Source organism: Camelus bactrianus, chromosome 12 (genome assembly GCF_048773025.1).
Source record: "Camelus bactrianus isolate YW-2024 breed Bactrian camel chromosome 12, ASM4877302v1, whole genome shotgun sequence".
NCBI classification, from domain to species: Eukaryota; Metazoa; Chordata; class Mammalia; order Artiodactyla; family Camelidae; genus Camelus; species Camelus bactrianus.
The window spans coordinates 19,187,434-19,207,850 of record NC_133550.1 but is presented as its reverse complement, the minus strand read 5'-3'; the positions used below and the strand labels follow the sequence as shown (position 1 = coordinate 19,207,850).

General features: G+C 37.0%; 1 long non-coding RNA gene across 3 annotated transcripts in view; it reads left to right on the top strand.

Annotated features, from left to right (window-relative positions):
* The window catches only part of LOC105076156 (uncharacterized), a 119,961-nt gene that overhangs the window by 6,596 nt on the left and 92,948 nt on the right, over positions 1 to 20,417 (top strand). For all 3 annotated transcript variants that reach the window (XR_012510626.1, XR_006728146.2, XR_835982.3), the window contains exon 2: positions 18,053 to 18,210. This is a non-coding gene — a long non-coding RNA (uncharacterized LOC105076156). The remainder of the gene's footprint in view (positions 1 to 18,052; positions 18,211 to 20,417) is intronic.

The window sequence follows — 20,417 nt, the reverse complement described above, 5'->3', positions numbered from 1 at the left end:
CTTAAAGAACTTGCAATTTAGCACAACCACCAAGCAGATGAACATAATTTCAATATGTAATTGTTGCTAGATGTTGAATTTGTGTTATGGCCTGAATTACGCCTGCTCTCCCCACCCCCCCAAAAAAGCTCATGTATTTAAGTCCTAATACCCAGTAACTCAGAATGTAATATTTGGAGATAAGGTCTTTAAAGAGGTGATTGAGTTTGAATAAGATCTTTAGGGCAGGCCCTAATCCGGTATGACTGGTGTCCTTGTAACAAGATGGGTGCACATAGAGGAAGACTATGTGAAGGCAGAAGATGACCATCTGCAAGCCAAGGAGAGAGGCTTCCGGAGAACCAGCGCTGCTAACACCTTCATCTCAGGCTTCTAGCCTTCAGAGCTGTGAGAGAATAGATTCCCCCTGTTTTAGCACCCAGTCTGTGGTAGTTTGTTATGGCAGTCCTAGCAAACCAACAGAGTTTGTCTCCATAACATCTCTTCCATGCCTCCCCCTGGTGTAGCATCCTTGTGGTGGTAGAAGGCAAGGATTAAGTTCATTCCAGCAACCAACTCTGGTTGTTTAAGCCATTCAAGGTATTCCCATCCCTCTTGTCACAGTGAGTAGTTGACAAAACCCTGACTTTGGCCAATTTGTGTCAGGGAAATTTGAAAAGCTGGTGACTCTTTTCCATGTTCTTCAAATAAAGCTAATAAAAGCCTGCTGGCTTGCCATTTGGTTGGGGAGAGCTGAGAATATAAGCCCCGGAATTACTGCAGCTACGGTGCTTGTGAGCAAAGCTAGCTTTAGAATGAATAATGCTGCTTCTGGGGAGGGCACAGGAAAGAAATGGAGTAAAACTGGATCCCTGACATCAAATTAATCCTGACACCTACCCAGTCACATGAGCCAACAAATCCCCTTCGTTATTTCTTGATTTATCCTAAAACTTACAATGCAAAAGGCCCTATTGGTTATAAGATGCACAGGGAAGGGAACCTACCATAGATTGTGTTCCTTAGGAAATACACTTTGGGATGGAGATTAGGGCACAGAAACGTCACTGGGGAGTGCTCTGAGGCTCCACCTGTGGAGAGAGTAAAGGAAGCAGGCTTGGGCAGAGGAAGAAGTAGACTTGTGATGTAATCTAACAAAGACCTCAGCCATTCCTACAGGGAGCTCTGAAGACTTTATGCCACCTCAATGATCAATCATTTTGACTAAACCCAGAAAGGTAAGGTGGCTCTCTTGAGCCAAGGGCACATTCTGGAGAAGGATTCCATTGAAAGCTATCAGCCTCTGACACTACCAGCAGCTGGCGGAGTGACTGTTTCGGTCCTGGATAGGGAGATCTCTGCATCATGATATTCACGGCGGTTCATCCATTTATATATCATAAATTCTAGGAGCAGCTCTTCAAAAATTCTGTTGTGGCTCTACTCCTGGAGAAATTTGCTAGAAAAGAGTTGATGGGATTAACTACAGCCTTTGAAGCTGCTCTTGGGGCCACAACTGAGGCTGATCAACTTCCACTGTTAATCTTTGTAGATTCCTCTCACTCTGCTGGTCTAGGCAGCTTACTTAGTGCAGTGACCCAGACCTTCTTCACTAAGGGGCCCAAGACCTTCATCACCAGGTCCTTTTCTAGTTGTGGCTGTTGTACCTGTCCACGTACCTTCTAAATTAGGCAAGTGAAAACCAAGACACAGATGGATTACCTGAGTAGCAAACATATTCTTTCTTATCCCTATTGCCTGCCTAATGAAGGTCAAGGCCAGTTATCTGTGCCTGCTGGTTTCTTGGAATGAGGAGCCTGAAGTGACTGGGGTTTACTGGAGCTCTTCCTGTGTCCCTTAGTGGGAGCATTTCCCCTCTAGAGGCCAAAACCACTAACCTCTGGAGAAAGAAGACTAAAAATTCTCCAAATGGATCACTAGGAACCATAGTACAGAGGTACTCCCACCTCCACCTTTCAGCTCATGGACCCATGTATTCCCCCTTTTGGGGACCCTGTACCATGTAATGAATGTCAATTTAGAGTGTACCTTGAGTCCTGGAAGGTATTCTTTGCAAGCTGGCACCTCAGCTGATTTTTTTACGGGCCATTCCAGTCCTCGATCAGTCTAGCAGTTTGTTTAGGTGGTACAGTATATGAAAGGGTCAGTGGAGCCCATGGTCATGTGCCCACTGCTGCACTGACACCCAGGTCAGCAGATCTGGCTAAGAACCTTCAGGCAAGAGGTCTAGGTTGGAATGTTTAAATTTCAGTCAAGATAGATTGATACCACTTCCAGGAGGAAATGGGTCCAGTGTAGGGAATGGGTCCAACTGGCCACCAAGCAGCTGGTAGATTTCTCTAAAGGGATGGTGCCATATTGGGAGCCAAGCATTGGTCTCTGTTGCTGGAAGGTTGGATATTTGACAATGGCCTTGGTAAGTGGGAGCCCATGACCCATGTATAACCTCCATTCCTGCCCCATTCTTATCACACACCTGTTGGACTAACACTAGTAGCCAGTGGCAAAGCCTGGCCAATGTCATCTGGACAAATCATTGTTTCTTGTGGTTGTTTAGTGCCTCTTCTGTGACTGATGCTCCCTGTTGGGCATAAATATGTGAAACAAAGATCTTCACATTTCATGTGCATTTTTATAGACTCATCCACATGCCTCTTTTCCCAGACCTCTTTATCCCTCCTCCTTGTCTTTCTCCCTCCAGATCCAGACCAAGCAGACATCTGCCAGTTTCTATACTTTCCACACAAAGTAAATGAACAGATACACTTAGACACTGGAACTGCTGCCTTTAGGTCCCCCACACCTTGGGGCTTTGATGGAAGAATGGAAGACCAGGCCAAGCATGAGAAACAAAAAATCTCTGTTGGACTCAGACCAGGAATCCATGGGTCTTGAGGATCTCTTTGTCTTTGTACAATTGTCCGTAGATTCTTCTCAGCTTGTTTTCAGCTGCTGTTTCTTTCTGATCTTGGCTTCTCCTTCCTCTCCTCCGTGATGGCTGTCATCACTTGTACTTCTGTGAAGACTTGGGAGCCAAGCGTCCCAGATCGGCAAACTTCTGAGTATGCTTCAGACACACAACCTTGAGGGAAGTAAAAACCACCATCCTGTTTCTCTTCTTATGAGCTAGGGCAGCAGCGGGGCAGTGGGGACAAGGGCTAGATTCCATCAAATACTTTCGGGCAGTCCAGGGTGGCTAGGCCTCACTTGGTCTTGAATAGCAAAATGCTTTGCAAGGTTCTGCCAACAGAAGCTTCCAGGGGCCCGGACGTGGTAGGGCTCTCAGGACAAGTTGGTGTTCATGTATTTGTGGAAGAAGAACAGATACTGCAACTTGCTTCTGTAGAAATTGCCAGAAACGTGGATGTCCTCCCAGCGCATGACTATCACCTTCCTGCCTGGCAGTAACTACGTGGCCACAATGATCGCCCGGAGACCAGGAGATGGCTTCAGCTATGCAAGTACCAGGACCTGCCCCTCCGCCTTCTTTGGCCACTATCTGGGAAAAGCCAGGAACTATTCTACGAAAGGTCTATAAATCTCCACTGCAAACGCTGTGACCTCACTCTATAACCCTAGGAATCTGTGTTGTTATTCTCTCTCTTGGGGCTTGCCATAAACTTAAATGTTTACATAGACAAGTAATCTCAAATGTACAAATACATAAGGACAAAAAAAAAATCTTTACAAATCTCATCATTACGGACAACAACTGTCAAATCATCAACATCCTGATAAGCCTCTTTTTAGACCTTTTTATATGTACTTACGTAAGTAAAACTACCTATATAATTGCTGTTTTATAACCTGCTTTTTGATTCATCAATTATGTCAGTGTGTCTACATCTACATCATTCCTGTGTTTGGCTAGGTCATAAATTATGTAACCAGTTTGCTAGAGGTAATGAGTTAACTGGGTGGTACTGCCCTCTAGAGTATATTTTGTGTCTAGAGTATTTACATATTGAAATACATATTATTTTGTTACAAATTGCTTTCCTTTTATTTCTCTTTTATAGTGCAGTTAGGTATATTTTATTGTAAGTATCCATGACTTCCGTTTCAGGACTGTAAAGGGAATGTTATAAAATACTTACTGCATGAAGGGGACTGAGTTGGCTAGGGTTGAGAAGCTTTGCCTGTAGATGGACAAAGTATTTCCAATTTTCAATATTACAAAACATACTCTGATGAGTGTCTTCATGCATTAATCCTTTGCTGTGTCAAAGGATATGCATATTTAAGTTTTTTTAATTTGATACTTCATTTTTGAAATATTATCTATTTATTTTCATTCTTATTTTTTATTGAAGTGTAGTCAAGTTACACTGTTAGTTTCAGGTGGAAAGCAAAGCGATTCAGTTATGCATATAAAAACATACATTTTTTTTCAGTTTCTTTTCCATTATGGCTCGTTACAAGAAATTGAATATAGTTCCCTGTGCTATACATTAGGTCCTTATTGTTTATATATTTTATGTATAGTAGTGTGTATCAGATGCATGTTTAAAATTTTGACACACTGCACCAATTTACCCATATACCAACAGGGCATGAGGGCACCAGTTCTCTCATATACTCACCAACAGTGATGTAGTCCTGATGTCTATGGAGGTACCTCTTCTCATAAGAGGTAGATAAATTTTTCTCAAAATTTGTATTTTATGTCCTGGGATAAATCTAGAGTCCCTCCCATATTTGGAAAGTCCTAGGAATGTACTTTATTCCTGGTCACTTCTAGATTTAATTTCTGACTTCAGTTGATTTCTCTTTCTCTTCTTTTTTTTTAAATAACACCTATATTTAAATATACTTCACCACCATACAATTCACCCATTTAAAGTGTACAATACAGTGGTTTGAGGGTATATACAAAAAGTTATGCAACCATCACCACAGTCAATTGTACAAGTTTTTGTGGAGGGGGGGCAGGTAATTAGGTTTGTTTGTTTGTTTATTTTAATGGAGGCACTGGGGATCCAACCCAGGACCTCCTGCTTGCTATGCACGCGCTCTACCACTGAACTATACCCTCCCCACCACAGTCAATTTTAGAACACGGTTTTCCTCACCTTCCTGCCCCAAATCCCATCCCCATTGGCAGTCATTCCCCATCCCCCACTCCAATCCTCTAGCCTTAGGCAACCACTAATCTGTCTCTGTGAAGTTGCCTATTCTGGACATTTTGTATAAATGGAATCATAAAATATGTAGATTTTTTGTGACTGACTTCTTTCGGTTAGCATAATGTTTTCAAAATTCATTCATGTTGTAGCATGTAGCAATATTTCACTTTTTAAAGTATTATTTGTTCATATCTTTTTATTGTTGAATAATATTTTGTTGTATGGATAGACAACATTGTATTTATCTATTCATCAATTGATAGCCCTTTGGTTGGTATCCACTTTTTGGATATTTGGGTATTATTTGGATATTATGAATGATGCTGTTATGAATATTCATGTGCAAGTTTTTGTGTGGCATATGTTTTTATTTCCCTTGGGTTTATTCCTAGGAGTAACATTGATGAGTTATATGGTAACTATGTTTGACCTTTTGATAAACTGCCAAACTTTTTTTTCCAAAGAAGCTGCACCATTTTACATTCCCATCAGTAGTGTGTAAGGGCTCCAATTTCTCCACATGCTCAACACTTGTAATTTTTCTGTGTTTTTGATTGTAGCCGTTCTAATGAGTGTGAATTTGTATCTTCTTATGGTTTGAATTTGCCTTTCCCTGATAGCTAACAATGTTGAACATCTTTCCATGTCTTTATTGGTCTTCTGTATATCTGCTTTGGAGAAGTGTCTATTCAGATCATTTGCCCATTTTTAATTGGGCTATTTGTCTTCTAATTACTGAGTTGTAACAATTCTTTATATATTGTAGATACAAGCCCCACATCTGATACATGCTTTGCAAATCTACTCTCCCATTCTATGCGTTATTTTCACTTTCTGGACGGTGTCCTTTGAAGCACAAGTGTTTTTAATTTCAATGGTGTCCAACTTATCTATTTTTTTCTTTTGTTGCTTGTGCTTTGGTGTCATATCTAAAAAGGCCATTGCCTAATCCAAGGTCACAAAGATTTATGCCTGTGTTTTCCTCTAAGAGTTTAATAGTTTTAGCTCATATATTTAGGTCTTTGATCCATAAATTTTTGTATGTATATATGCATAAATTTTGTGTTTATGCAACTTCAATTTTTGGCATGTAGATATCCAGTTGTCCCAACATCATTTGCTGAAAACACTTTCTTCATTAAATTGTCACTCATCCTTGTCAAAAATCAATTGACTGTAAATGTGAAAGTTTATTTCTAGTCTCTCAATTCTATTCCATTTATCTATGTGGCTACCCTTATACCAGTTGGTCTTATGTCTTGATTACTGTAACTTTGCAGTAAGTTTTGAAGTTGGGAAGTATGGGTCCTTCAATTTTGTTCTTTTTCAAGATTGTTTCAGCTATTCTGGGTCCCCTGAATTTTCTTAGGAATTTTAGGATTAGCTTGTCAATTTGTGTAGGAAAGGCAGCTGGAATTTTGATAGTGATCAAGTTGACTCTAGAGATCAGTTTGGGGAGCATTGCTGTCTTAACGCTATTGTTCTCTAATCCAGCACACAGGATGCCTTTCCGTTTATTTAGGTGTTCTTTAATTTCTTTCAATAATGCTTTCTTGTTTCCAGTGTATAGGTTCTGTGATTTTGAGGACTAAATTTATTCCTTTTACTCTTTCTGATGCTATTGCAAACGGTATTGTTTTCTTACTTTCATTTCAGATTGCTCATTCCAAGTGTATATAAATACAGTTGATTTTTTGTGGATTGATCTTATGTCCTGCAACCTTACTGAACCACATTTATTAATTCTAATAGTTTTTTAGCGGATTCATTAGGATTTTCTACATATAAGATTGTGTCATCCACAAATAGAAATAGTTTTACTTCTCCCTTTCCAATCAGGATGCCTTTTATTTCTTGCTGCCTATTTGCCCTTGCTAGAATCTCCAGCACAATGTTGAATAAAAGCGGTGAGGGCAGACATTGCTGTCTTGTTTTTGATCTTAGGGAGAAAGTGTTCAGTCTTTCATCATTAGGTATGATGAAAGAAAACCATGGGTTTTCATAGAAGCCCTTTATCAGGTTGAGGAAGTCCCTTTCTATTCCTAATTAGTTGAATGTTTTCATCGTGAAGGGATGTTGGATTTTGTCAAATGCTCTTTCTGCATTGTTGAGATGATCATGCTGTTTTTGTCCTTTATTCTAGTGATTCTGGTGTATTACATAAACTGATTTTTCTGATATTAACTACCTTGCATTTCTAGGATAAATTCAACTTGGTTATGGTGTACAATTGTTTTTATATATGTAGTTTGGTTTAGTTCACCTCTGTATTTTGCAATTGATTATCAGTGTCTAGCTATTAGCCCAAATATGGCGCATGGCTACTTCTTTTTTTAAATTTTATTTATTTATTTTATTTTTAGGTTTTTTTTTTTTTTTTTTTTTTTTGCAGGGGAATGTAATTAGGTTTGTTTGTTTGTTTGTTTGTTTATAATGGAGGTACTGGGGGTTGAACCCAGGACCTTGTGCACACACTCTGCCACTGAGCTATACCCTCCCTCCCTGGCACAGCTACCTCTTGATCTTTCTCCAGATACCACTGTGGTGATCATTGCTCACTTACCTGGTACCTGGAATCTGAACTTCTGGTGAGTCTTGGTAAGGGAGAAAGTCCATTGCTCACTGTATGAATTAAAACAGTTAACTACTTTAGCCTCCCTAGATGCTAGGTCAAGGGCATATGATCAATCAGACACACCTTAGTTTGTGTATAATTTGGGATCTAATGACACCAAAAGTAGGGTAAAACTACCCCTCCTCTCCCCTGCAAAACACTCACACTCACACACTCACACACACAGAGTGGTAAGTGTTTCCCTGCCAGATCCAGGTTTGAGGCGTGATTTGGGTGTTTTTCCCAGCTGCTCAGTTCCAGACCTAGCTCTCTAGCCCTCCTAATGCTTCAATAAGCTGCCCAATATCCTTTTAATAAATCCCTTTTTGCTTAACTCAGCCAGAGTCCACTTTTATTAATGGCAACTAATATCCTTATCAGATAAAGACAAGGCATTAATATTACTTGACTTACACTACAAATTCCAGAGATGATGTCAGAGATTACATCAAAGAACCATACAGGAAATCATTTAAAACTGAATATTTGACTTCCTTTTAAAAAAAAAAACCTTGATCATTTCTCCCAGTACAAACTTCAGCCTTCCATAAGGGGCTTTACTTCATTCTCTTTATTTTTTCTTCTCCCCACCCTATCCCCAAATTCCTGTTTATTTCCTAAGTAGTGACTTATCTAATTCTTTTTTATTTTATTTTATTTTGGGGGAAGGGGGCAATTAGGTTTATTTTTATTTATTTGTTTAATGGTACCTGGGATTGAACCCAGGACCTCAGGCATCCTAAGCACACACTCTACCACTGAGCTACACCCTCCCCCCATTCTAATTCTCTTTTCTCTTGCCAATCCCAAATATGTTACGGAGATCTTTTTGAAAATAAAGAGCTCTTTCCTTAAAACAAACTAGCCACATATTTTGTTTCATTCCACCACATTACATATTTCACGTTGCTTTGCCATAATCAATCTGACAAGTAACAAAGATGTCACACTTAGAAAAAACTTGGATTTGTTCGGTTCTATCTTTCTTTCTTTTTTTTAAATTGGATACTAACATCTCTTCTTTTGAAAATTACCTGTGATTTTACTTATTTTTCCTATTGGAATATTTATCTGTTTCTTGTTATTTTGTCAATTTTTTCAAGCTGTTTATATACAGGGCATATTAGTATATGATCATATATGCTGCAAATAATTTACATGGGTTGTTATTTGCCATTTGTCATTGTTTATAATGAAGTTCTGTTTGTTTTACCAAGTGGAAATTTGGATTGTGGATTTTAGAAAATAAAACCTTTCAAGCTTTTCCTTTATGACTTCTAGATTTTGTGCCATGCTTAGAAAAGCTTCTCCCACTGCCTTTGGCCCCAAGATTATATAAATGTTTACCTGTCTTTTTTTCTTCTCCATCTGTAATTCATTAAAAATTAAGAAACTGATGATAAAATTGATAAAATAACTCGCCCATGTTCATACAACTAACTAAAGCTAGAAATAGACTACAGAAAAGATGGCAGTCCTCCTCAAAGCAGTCCTAAATAGTGGTATTTTGTTTAATTAAAATTTTTAATTTAATGTTAAGTGAGTTTTTTTTACCCTTTAAAAATTCTGTCTTCCAGAAGCTCTCTTAGGAAATAGGGAGAAAATACTCTTTCAAACACTGATAATCCAAAAGACACAATGGGATTTATTAGACAAATGTATGCTCACCCTTGAGAAATTCCTTTATTAAAACATATGGGAAAATTTGCATCAGTTTAATAAACCAGCCCGTTCTTTTAAGTCTCATTACCCTAGAGCTGCTCTATAATAGTTACAACCAACAGAAGACAGGGTATTCAAAAAAGCTACCATATTCTTTTCTTGTTTGTTTTGGGGGAGGTAATTAGGTATCTATTTATGTTGATGGAGGTACTGGAGATTGAACCCAGGACCTTGTACATGCTAGGTACGTGTTCTACCACTCAGCTATACCCTCCCCCTACTGAATTCTTTCTTAAAATGATATTTGACATGTAAAACTTATTTATACACTCATATTCAGCTAACAACAATACTTTTGCCAGCTACATAAATTATTATTAATTTTTTTTACCATTTATCAGAATAGGTAAGGAATTCTTACATCTTGTTATTTGTAACAAGTATATTTGCATACCTCTCAAACCAGCAGAATATTAACACTCAATAGACATAGATCTGCATTTCTTCTGAATTCACAAATGAGTTTCCCTGATTTCTGCTTTCTATTATAGATTTATTTTTTAAAATAATAAAACTAAAATCTGTGAGATGAAGTCATTCCCCAAAAGATCTGTTAGTAAACAGACAAACAATAATTGATTATTTTCCAGATTGAATCTTAGCTAAATTTGGTTTCAAACCAATTTAGTCTTGATACTTCCTAGATCAATAAAAAAATTGTAAATAAACTCTTTAGTTTGATTAAGCTCTAAAGCATCCAAGAACCAGCTTCAGAACTTGCCTTTTCAGAATATACCTGTGTTTTTCAATAAAAATAGTGATAATAAATAAATAAATAAATAAATAAATTTGTTCTTAATTTTTTCCTTTCCAATAACTGTGATGAACATTCAACAACAGTAAAGCAACTCTATAATAAGCAATTATCATCCCACTCATATGATAAGTTTTTCTTTTATGCATGTTTTCTTTCAGTATTTCTTCATATAATGTACGTGGCACATAGTTACAATTCAAATGTTTATACATTTTGTTTTTCCTTTTTATGTTATTATAATGTCATGAAACTTGCCATGCCATTTGACTGACATGAATTGAGTTACTACAATATTCCTATGAGGATGTTTCACAATTTTATTAATTATTGATTTTTCTCTCCATCTACTAGAATATTTCAATTATGTCTTTATTGTTTATATTTCACATACTTGAAAAAGGATTTCTGGTTGTATAAAAACAAAACAAAGATTATTGAAATAAAAATAAAGCTGTGTAAAGGGTTTAATAAAGAAAGAAACTAAAAAGCTGTTAATTTAATTAAAAACCTCTAGGTTTCCAAAATATACCTTCATACAGCTGTGTCTCTAGTAAGACAATCTAGATAGAAAAGTGTGAGCCTACAGGTATGTAAATGTGAGTCTACAGACAGTTTGGGGGTAAATATTTGTGTAAAGAAAGATTTACTTAGAGCTCCTTTAAAATGAAAGCTGCTTCTATTTTATTTAATACTGCCTTTGTCAGATTTTGTTTTTGGGAATCCTGGCCTCAGAGGATGAGTTGAGAAGTGTTCCCTTATTCTCTAATTTCTGAAAAGTTTGTATAACATTAGCATTACTTCTTCCTTAAATGTTTTACAGAATTCACCAGTGAATTCATGAGTCTGACATTTCCTTTGAAGGACGTTTTTAAATAACAGATATAATTTCTTTTTGTCTTATATAAAATTTCATAAGTTGGATTTCTCAAGGAATCTGTCCATTTCATCTAAGTTGTTGAAATTCTGGCATAATGTTGTCAAGAATGTTCTTTTATTTTCCTTTTAATATCTGTAAAGTCTGTGCTGGAGGATCCTTCTTTCATGCCTGATGTTAGGAATCTGTGCTCTTGTGTTATCTTGATCAGTCTAGCTAGGGGGTTGTTGATTTACCTGATCTTTTCAAATAATCAGCATTTGCCTCTCAATTTTCCCTATTGTTTGTTTTGTATTTTGTTGATTTCTACTCTTATCATTATTATTTCCTTCTTTCTATTTTAGATTTTATTTGCTCTTTTTTAAAAAACTTTTTAAGATGAAAAGCTTAGATCGCTAATTTTAGAATCTTCTCTAATATAAACGTTTAAAGCTATAAGCTTCACTCTAAGCACTGCTTTAGCTGCATCTTACAAATTTTGACATACCATGTTTTCATTTTTACTCAATGCTAAGTATTTTCTGATTTCCTTTGTCATTTCTCTTTGGCCCATTATTATTTGTAAGTGTGTTATTTAATTTCCAGATATTTGCAGTTTTCTTAAAAAAATACATATCTTATTATTGATTCCCAATTTAATTTTACTGTGTTCCAAGAACCTAATTTGTATGATATCAATCAATTTGCATTTATTGAAACTTGTTTCATGACCAAGTATGATAAAATATACCAGGTGCACTTGGAAAGAATATCTATTCTGCAGTTACTGAGTGTAGTGTTCTATAAACGTCAGTTAGATCAAGATAGTGGACTATGTTCTTCTGGCCATCCATGTTCCTACTGATACTTTGCCTAGTTGTTCCACAAATTGGTAAAAGAGAGGTATTAATATCTCCAAATATATTTACAGAATTGTCTTTTTCTTTCTTTAATTCTGTCGATTTTGCTTCACAAAATTGAAGCTCAGTTACTGGATGGTGTACAGTTATGATTGTTATGTCTTCCTGTGAATTGGTTCCTTATCAGTATGAAATGCTCCCTTTTGTCTCTGGAGATAGTCTGTTTGAATCTACTCAATATATTCATATGGCTATTCTGTCTTTCTTAGCCTTATTATTGTCATGTTGGATTTTTATGGGGATTTTCTTGATCATTAACTTTCAGCTCTTCTGTATATTATATTTGAAGTATTTCTTGTAGAGACCATATAGTTGGATCTTCCTTTAAAAAAACCTATTCTGGCAATCTTTGTTTTTTAATTAAATTGTTTAGTCTGTTGACATTCAGTGCAAATCTTGAAATAGTTGGACTTAGTACTTTGTTTACTGTTTGTCCTCTCTGATTTGGGTTCTTCTCTTTTTCCTTCCTTGACTTACTTTGGATTATTTGAATATTTTTTTAAAATTGCATTTTAATTTATTCAATGTTTGAAAAAATTTATCTAGATTTTATTTTATCTAGTTTTTTAGTTAACCTTTTCCCTTTTTTTTTTTAGTGGTTGCTCTAAGGATTACAATATATACATTTAATTTTTCTAAAGTCTATCTTGAATTAATATGTGTTACTTCACATAAAATGGAAAAATTTTGCAATTGTATTATTCCATTTTCCCATTCCTTACTGTCCTTTTGGCTATAGTTGTCATATGTATCACATTTACATATATAAAAATTCCATAAGAAAATATTGTAATTTTTGCTTTAAATTATCCAATGTATTTTAAAGAAGTTAAGAGGAAAATGGCCCTTTATACTTATTCAGATATTTACCATTTCTAATGATCTTCATTCCTTCCCCAAAATGCAAGATTCCCACCAGTGTCATTTCTCTTCAGTGTAAAAAACTTCCTTCAGCATTTCTTGTAGTGAAAATCTGCTGGAGATTGCTTCTCTTAGTTATCTTTTATCTACATTTTTATTTTGCCTTCATTATCACCATTCTGCTGTTAAGACCATCCAGTGAATTTTTGTTGCAGATACTGTATGTTTCAATTCTAGGGTTTCCATTTGGTCCTTTACTCTAATGTTTATTTCTCTTGTGAGTCTGTTTTTAATTTCATACAGCATATTGTTCTTACCTTCATTAAACATAGTTATAATAGCATCCTTCCTTGGTTCTCTGTTTTCTAGGATTTCACTCTCGCCGTCTAATAACTCAGGTTGTCCTAAACTCTGTATTTTCTGGTCAATCCAGAAAGACTACAGATTATTTGGCTTAAATCTACAATTATCAACATCTGAGGCATCTTTAGTTTGGCCTCCGTTCATTGTCTTTGCTCTGGAAAATAAATCACATTTTCATGAGTCTTCATATGCTTTATCATTTTGGATTGTATCTTGAAGGTCATGAATTTTATGTTGTGGAGATTTTGCATTCTGTTATAACGTTCCAAAGGGTGCTGATCTTTTTAGATGAGCATGCAATTTACTCAGTTGGATTAAAAGCAAACTCTATCTTTTCATGACAGGCCAAATCTCAGCTTAGTTCTTTTATACCTAAACTATTTGCACTGTGCTCATAGTCCAGCGCTAGAAACTTGGCTGTATTTAATTTAATTTTATTTTTTGTTTTTGGGGGGGTGGTAATTAGGATTGATTGATTTATTTATTTATTTATTTATTTATTTATTTATTTATTTATTTATTTATTTATTTAAATGGAGGTACCTGGGATTGAACCTAGGACCTTGTGCATGCCAAGCATGCACTCTCCCACTGAATTATTCCCCCTTCCCAGAAACTTGGTTATATTTTAGATACAGAAATTAGGTATCTCACCTTGGTTCTCTGTGTTCTTGGATTTCACTCTCACCTTCTAATAACTCAGGTTGCCCTGAACTCTGTATTTTGGTTTTGAAGGCCAGAAAGACTACAGATTATTTGAGTCCTGAACATTGCCACAACTGTGGTCTGACCTCAGGCTAAACCACCTTATACTCCAAAATGTGAAATGCCTTGTGCCACACCCTTCTCTCAACTTTCCAATTTTCCTCCAAAAACAAATTTTTAATAACTTCAAAATTCTAGATTTTTGAGTAACCACATAGAACATGGGAAGATAATGTCTTGAAGTTAGCAAAGACATTTCCTGTCAGTTCTTGCCACCTCAGACCCCAGCCCCAGTCTGCATTAGCAGAGAAAAAGAAACAGCAGCTTTAACACTGGCTCTAGGATCCTTCTAGATTAAGAGAAGACTGGGGTCTCTTTCTATGGAGGGTTAGAGTCACTACTGTTGGAAAGTGTTTAGTGTCTTCCTCATGAAAAGAGAATTTCCTGAGAGCTTTATAAATAATCAGAGAAAAAACACAGAAGAGAATTTCCCATTATTAAAACAACTGATGAAGCACTTTTTTTTATGACAAAACTAAAGCTTTGTGTAACTGATCTCTTTTTCCTTGTGTGGTGGGTCATTAGTGTCAACTGGGTGTGGTTCCGTAACCAAATAGGAAACTAAAAATAACAGGACTGGATTTTTTAAAAATGCGGATGATTTTATGACCATTTATGGAATATTTAGCTACAAATTATAAGTTTATCTTATCTAATGCCTATCTAATCATGTCACTTAAATAACCAGATGAATAAATTTTCCTAAATTTGACATTAGTTGAGATCTTTATAACTTATTTAATCTTTGTTAAATTAAAGTATAGATGGTTTACAATGTTGTGTTAGTTTCTGGTGTACAGCATGGTGATTCAGTTATACACATGTATTCCTTTTCATATTATTTTTATTATAGGCTATTACAAGATATTGTGCTGTGCTATATAGTAGGACCTTGTTTATCTATTTTATATACAGTAATAGTACCTATAAATCTTTTTTTTTAATCATATAAACTTCAGCTCTTTTCCAGAAATAAGAGACTTTCGCCTGAGAGATCTATATATGTCAGGCTGTTTAAACACAATACCAGAACATTCATTGTATGTATATATATGTGTGTGGTGTGTGTGTGTGTGTGTGTGTGTGTGTGTGTGTGTGTACACACAGAGATCCCCAGACTTACCTTTGGGTAAATAGCAAGGAGTGTGATTGCTGAATTGTAAGCATATGTTTAGTTTTTAAGAAATTACTAAACTGTCCTCTGAAGTGGCTGTACCATTTTGCATTCCACCAACAATAATGAGAACTCCTGTTCCTCTGCATCCTTGCCACCATTTGGTATTGGTACTGTTCTGGACTTCGGCCATTCTGATAGGTATACAGTGGTAGAGCATATGGTAGTTCTATTTATAATTTTTCTGAGGAAACTCCATAATGTTTTCCATAGTGGCTACACTAATGTATATTCTCACCAACAGTGCAGGAGGATTCCATTTTCTCTACATCCTCACCAACACTTGTTATTTGTTGTCTTTTTGATAGTAGTCATTCTGAGAGGTGTGAGGTAATCATCCCGTTGTAGTTCTGATTTGCATTTCTCTGATGATTAGTGATCTTGAGCATCTTTCCGTGTGCCTGTTGGCCATCTATGTGTCTTCTTTAGAAACATGTCTATTCAGACCCTCTGTCCATTTTAAAATCAGGTTGTTTGTTTTTTTGATGTTGACTTGTATGAGCTGTGGATATGTTTAGGTGTTAACCCCTTAATGTGGATGTTCAGTTGTTCTAGTACCATTTATTGAAGAGACTCATCTATACTGCATTGTATTGTCTTTATTCCTTTGTCAGAGATCAATTGGCTATATTTATGTGGGTCTACTTCTGGGCTCTCTATTCTGTTCAATTTATTGATTTGTATATTCTTTCACCGATATTACATTGTTCTGATTACTGTAGCTTTACAGTAATTAATTAAAAAGCTTGAAACAAACAAAAATGGAAACACAAGATACCAAAATTTATGGGAGAGTTACATAAAACATCATATATATGATGCTATATACCTTAAAGTGTATCTTATACTTATAGCTTAACTTTGATCACGGTAAAAAGAAATCTACCCTTTAACTCTTCTCCCTTTTATGTTTCTGATTCACAATCTACCTCTTTTTGTGTTGTGCATCATTAACAAAGTACTGTCGCTATATATATTTTAATATTTTTCCATTTAAACTTTATACTAGAGTTCAGTGGTCAACAGATATTACAATATTAAAGTTTTCTAATTTGACTATATCTTCACCATTATCAGTGATGTATATTGTCATATGGTCTCATGGTACTAACTGAAGTCCTTTTATTTCAGCTTGAAAAACTCCTTTTAGCATTTCTTACAAGGTCTAGTGGTGATGAACTTCCTTAGCTTTTTTTTTTTTTTTTTTTTTTGATCTGGGGAAACATTCTCTCTCCTTCATTACTGAAGGGCAACTTTGCCAATAGAATATTCTTGGTTGGCAGTTTTTTTCTTTAGCATTTTGACTGTATCATCTCACTGCCTCCTGAACCTGTAAGATTTCTGCTGAGAAATCTGCTGATAGCCTTCTGGGGGTTCCATTGTAAGTTACACACTTCTTTTTTCTTAATGTTTTTAAGATTCTCTTTTTTTCTTTGATTTTTGACAGTTTTATTATAATGTGTCTTGAAGAATGTCTCTTTGAGTTTGTTTTGGGGACCTATGAGCTTCATGAACTTGGGTGTCCAAATCTCTCCCCAAATTTGGAAAGTTCTCAGCCATTATTTCTTTAAATAAGTTATCTATTCCCTTCCCCTTCTCTTCATTTTGTAGGACTCTTAATAATTTGCAGATTTTTTTTTTCTGGTGGTATCCCATAGGTCACATAAGAGTTACTCATTCTTGTTCATTCTTTTTTCTTTACTTCTGACTGGATAATATCAAAGGTCCTGTCTTCTAATACACAAACACTTTCTTCTGCTTTATTCATTCTGCTGTTGATGTTCTCTGTTACATTTTTCATCTTGTTCATTGTATTCTCTAGCTCTAGAATTTCTGTTTGGTGTTTTTTTTTTTTTTTAAACAGTGTCAGTCTCTTTGTTAAACTTGTTATTTTGTTCATGTATTCTTTTCCCAATTTCATTAAATTGTCTTTCTTTGCTTCCTTGTAGCTCATTGAACTTCCTTAAAACAGCTGTTTTGAATTCTTTATCAAGTAAATCACAGATCTCCATGTCTTTGGGGTTGGTTACTAGAAGATTATTGTGACACTTTGGTAGGGTCTTGTTTCCTTGATTTTTTTTCATGTTTCTTGAAGTCTTGTGTTACTGTCTTCATACATATCCCTCAGTCTTTACTGACTGGCTTTGGGAGAGAAATAACTTCTGTCAGTCCTGCTAGAGATTCTGAGACTTTTTCAGACCTTCTGTGGATACCTCTGCTCCACCTTCTTGCTCCTTCTTATGGCAGAAGCTCTAAACTTGCATGTCTTCTCTCGATCCTGCAATGCACCAGGCCAAGTGCTGACGGCCTCCCTTTGCTTTCCAAAGGGTCATGCTAAAGCTCAAGCTTGTGGTTTCTCCTTGGGCTATAGATTGAGTCTGGCTTTCTGTGTATACTCACAAGCCATCTGCCACAGCTTGGTCTCACTGCCAGTGAGAGTACACACAAAGAGCCAGCCACAGGATGGGAGTGTGTCAGGGTGAAGTGGGTGGAATGCTGGGGTATCTGGACACAGTTGAGGTGATCTGTGAATGAGGTATCCTAGTGGCTCATAGGTGGGTTTCCTGATGGAGTCCATGGTTCTATTGGTAGGATCCACATCCCTTTAAAACCCTCCAAGAGTCCTATATGCTACTTCCCCAGCATCTACCCACCAGCCTTTTGTGCAGTATTCTGGATAGAATGAAAGAGAAACGGACCTCTTTGTCTGCATCTTGAGGAAGCTGGGCACTTACTCATACACTCTGACTTTCTCCTGGAAGAGAAATCATGGGCAGAGAAGTTCTCTTTTGACATTAAGCTGTGCTGCCATGGAGAAGGGGTGACATGAGTAAATCAACTGTTCCTCTTACCCTCCCTAATGTGTCCAAACTTTTTTTTTTTTTTTGCTCCAACAGTGTGCTGGAACTTCTCTGCTGGACTCCTAGACTTCCACAAATCTCTCTCATCTCTGTGTGGTTGCCTAACACAGTGTTCTCCAGGGACTTTCAGAGCATAGCCAAGAGGGACTGGACCTGGTTTATGAGCCACTGCAGGGTCCACAGCCAGGACTGAGGTCTGTATGCCTATCACTCAATACACTGGTGGTGAGACTCCTTCTGGGTCCCTTGGCATATGGTGCTGGATCCCACAGTTCCCACAAGAACACTTTCATCTGTGGATGGATGCCAAAGTGTTGTTGAGGGGGATGCAAATTAGAGACACCTTATTCAGCCATTTAGCTCTTTTTGTTATTGTTGTTTTGACTTTAAGAAGACTTCCCACTATCTTGCATGATTTCTGAGAAGAAGTTGGGTATAATTCTTATCTTTACTCCTTTATAGGTAAGGTGTTATTACCCTCTGGCTCCTTTCAAGATTTTTTTCTTTATCTTTGATTTCTACAGTTTAAATATAATATGCCTAGATATCTTTGTGGTTTGTTTGGTTTTTTGCTTTTTATTTCTTGCATAATGTACTTAGTGTTCTCTGAGCTTCCTGGATCTGTGGTTTGGTGTCTGATATTAATTTGGGGGAAATTCTCAGTCATTATTCCTTCATATATTTCTTCTTTTCCTTTTTTTCTTCCCCCTTCTTCCTCTTAGTCCTCTTCCTCCCTCCCTCCCTTTATTTTCCCCCTCCATCCCCCTCCCTCTATCCCTCCCTCCATCCCTTCCTTCTTTCTTTCCTTTCTTGTATTCCCATTACATGTATATTACAGCTTTGTTAGTTATCTAGGAAGTAACATTCCCTGGTTTTCCTTACTCTCACCCTACTACCACACTTAAGAGCTGAAACCAGATATGTGAGGTTACTTTCCCATACACCAAGCAATACTCTGAAATACCAGCTTGGTGTCTTACAATTCACTTTAATTCTGACACTAACTGGAGTTGGTGCAGACCCCGCAGGTTAAGGGCTTGGTCCCAGAAGACTGCCCTCTCTACCTCAGACCTCAGTTGCAAGTCTCAGGTTGTCACTCTTTCTTCTGACCAACCAGCCATAAATTGGAGGTTTCCATGCCCCCCTCCTCAGGTTTCACCATTTGCTAGAACAGCTCACCGAACTCGGGGAAACACTTATGAAAAGGATGTGAGAAAGGGTATGAGAAAGGGTACAGATGAGCAGTCAGATAAAGGGATAAATAGAGTGAGGTCCTGAAGGATCCCGAGGGCAAGAACTTCTGTCCCCATAGAACTGAGGTGCACATCCTGGCACATGGATGTGTTCACCAACCCAGAAGCTCCCTGAACCATGTACTTTTGGGATTTTTTTAATGGAGGCTTTATCATGTAAGCATGATCAGTCATTAAGTCAGTCTCCAGTTCCTCTCCCCTTTCCTGAGGATATGGCTGGGGTGGAAAGTTCCAGCTTCTAATCACGACCTGATGTTCTGGTGACCAGCTCCTATTCTGAAGCTTTTTAGGAGCCCGCCATGAGCTGCTCCATCAGAACAAAAGATGCCCCTATTACCCAGGAATTCCAGTAGATTTAGGAGCTCTATGTCTGTGACTGGGGTCAAAGACCAAATAGTAGAAGAAAAGATGCTCAATATTCTTATCTCTTAGGAAATTACGAGGGTTTTAGGAGCTTCATGCCAGGAACTAGGGGCAGAGACCAATATGTATTTTCTATTATTTCACAGTACAGTTGATCCTTGAACAACGCAGGTTTGAACCATGTGAGTCTGCTTCTACGTGGTTTTTTTTTTTTCCAATAAATCCGTGCTGTGGTACTACACCATGTGCAATTGGTTGAATCTGCAGACACAAAGGGCCAACTGTAAAGTTATATGTGGATTTTTGACTGCATAGGGGGTCAGCATTGTTCAAAGATTAACTGTAGTTATCTCGTAGTTCTTGGATATTCTATTCTTTCTAGTTTCTCCTTCTTCTCCTTCTTCTTCTCCTTCTCCTCCTTCTCCTTCTTCTTTCTTCTCCTTCTTTCTTCTCCTTCTCCTTCTTCTTTCTTCTCCTTCTTTCTTCTCCTTCTCCTTCTTTCTTTCTTCTTCTTCTTCTTCTTCTTCTCCTTCTCCTCCTCCTCCTTCTTCTCCTTCTCCTCCTCCTCCTCCTCCTCCTCCTCCTCCTCCTCCTCCTCCTCCTTCTCCTTCTTCTTCTTCTTCTTCTTCTTCTTCTTCTTCTTCTTCTTCTTCTTCTTCTTCTTCTTCTTCTTCTTCTTCTTCTTCTTCTTCTTCTTCTTCTTCTTCTTCTTCTTCTTCTTCTTCTTCTTCTTCTTCCTTCTTTCTTCTTTCTTCTTTCTTCTTTCTTCTTCTCTTTGTTTTTCA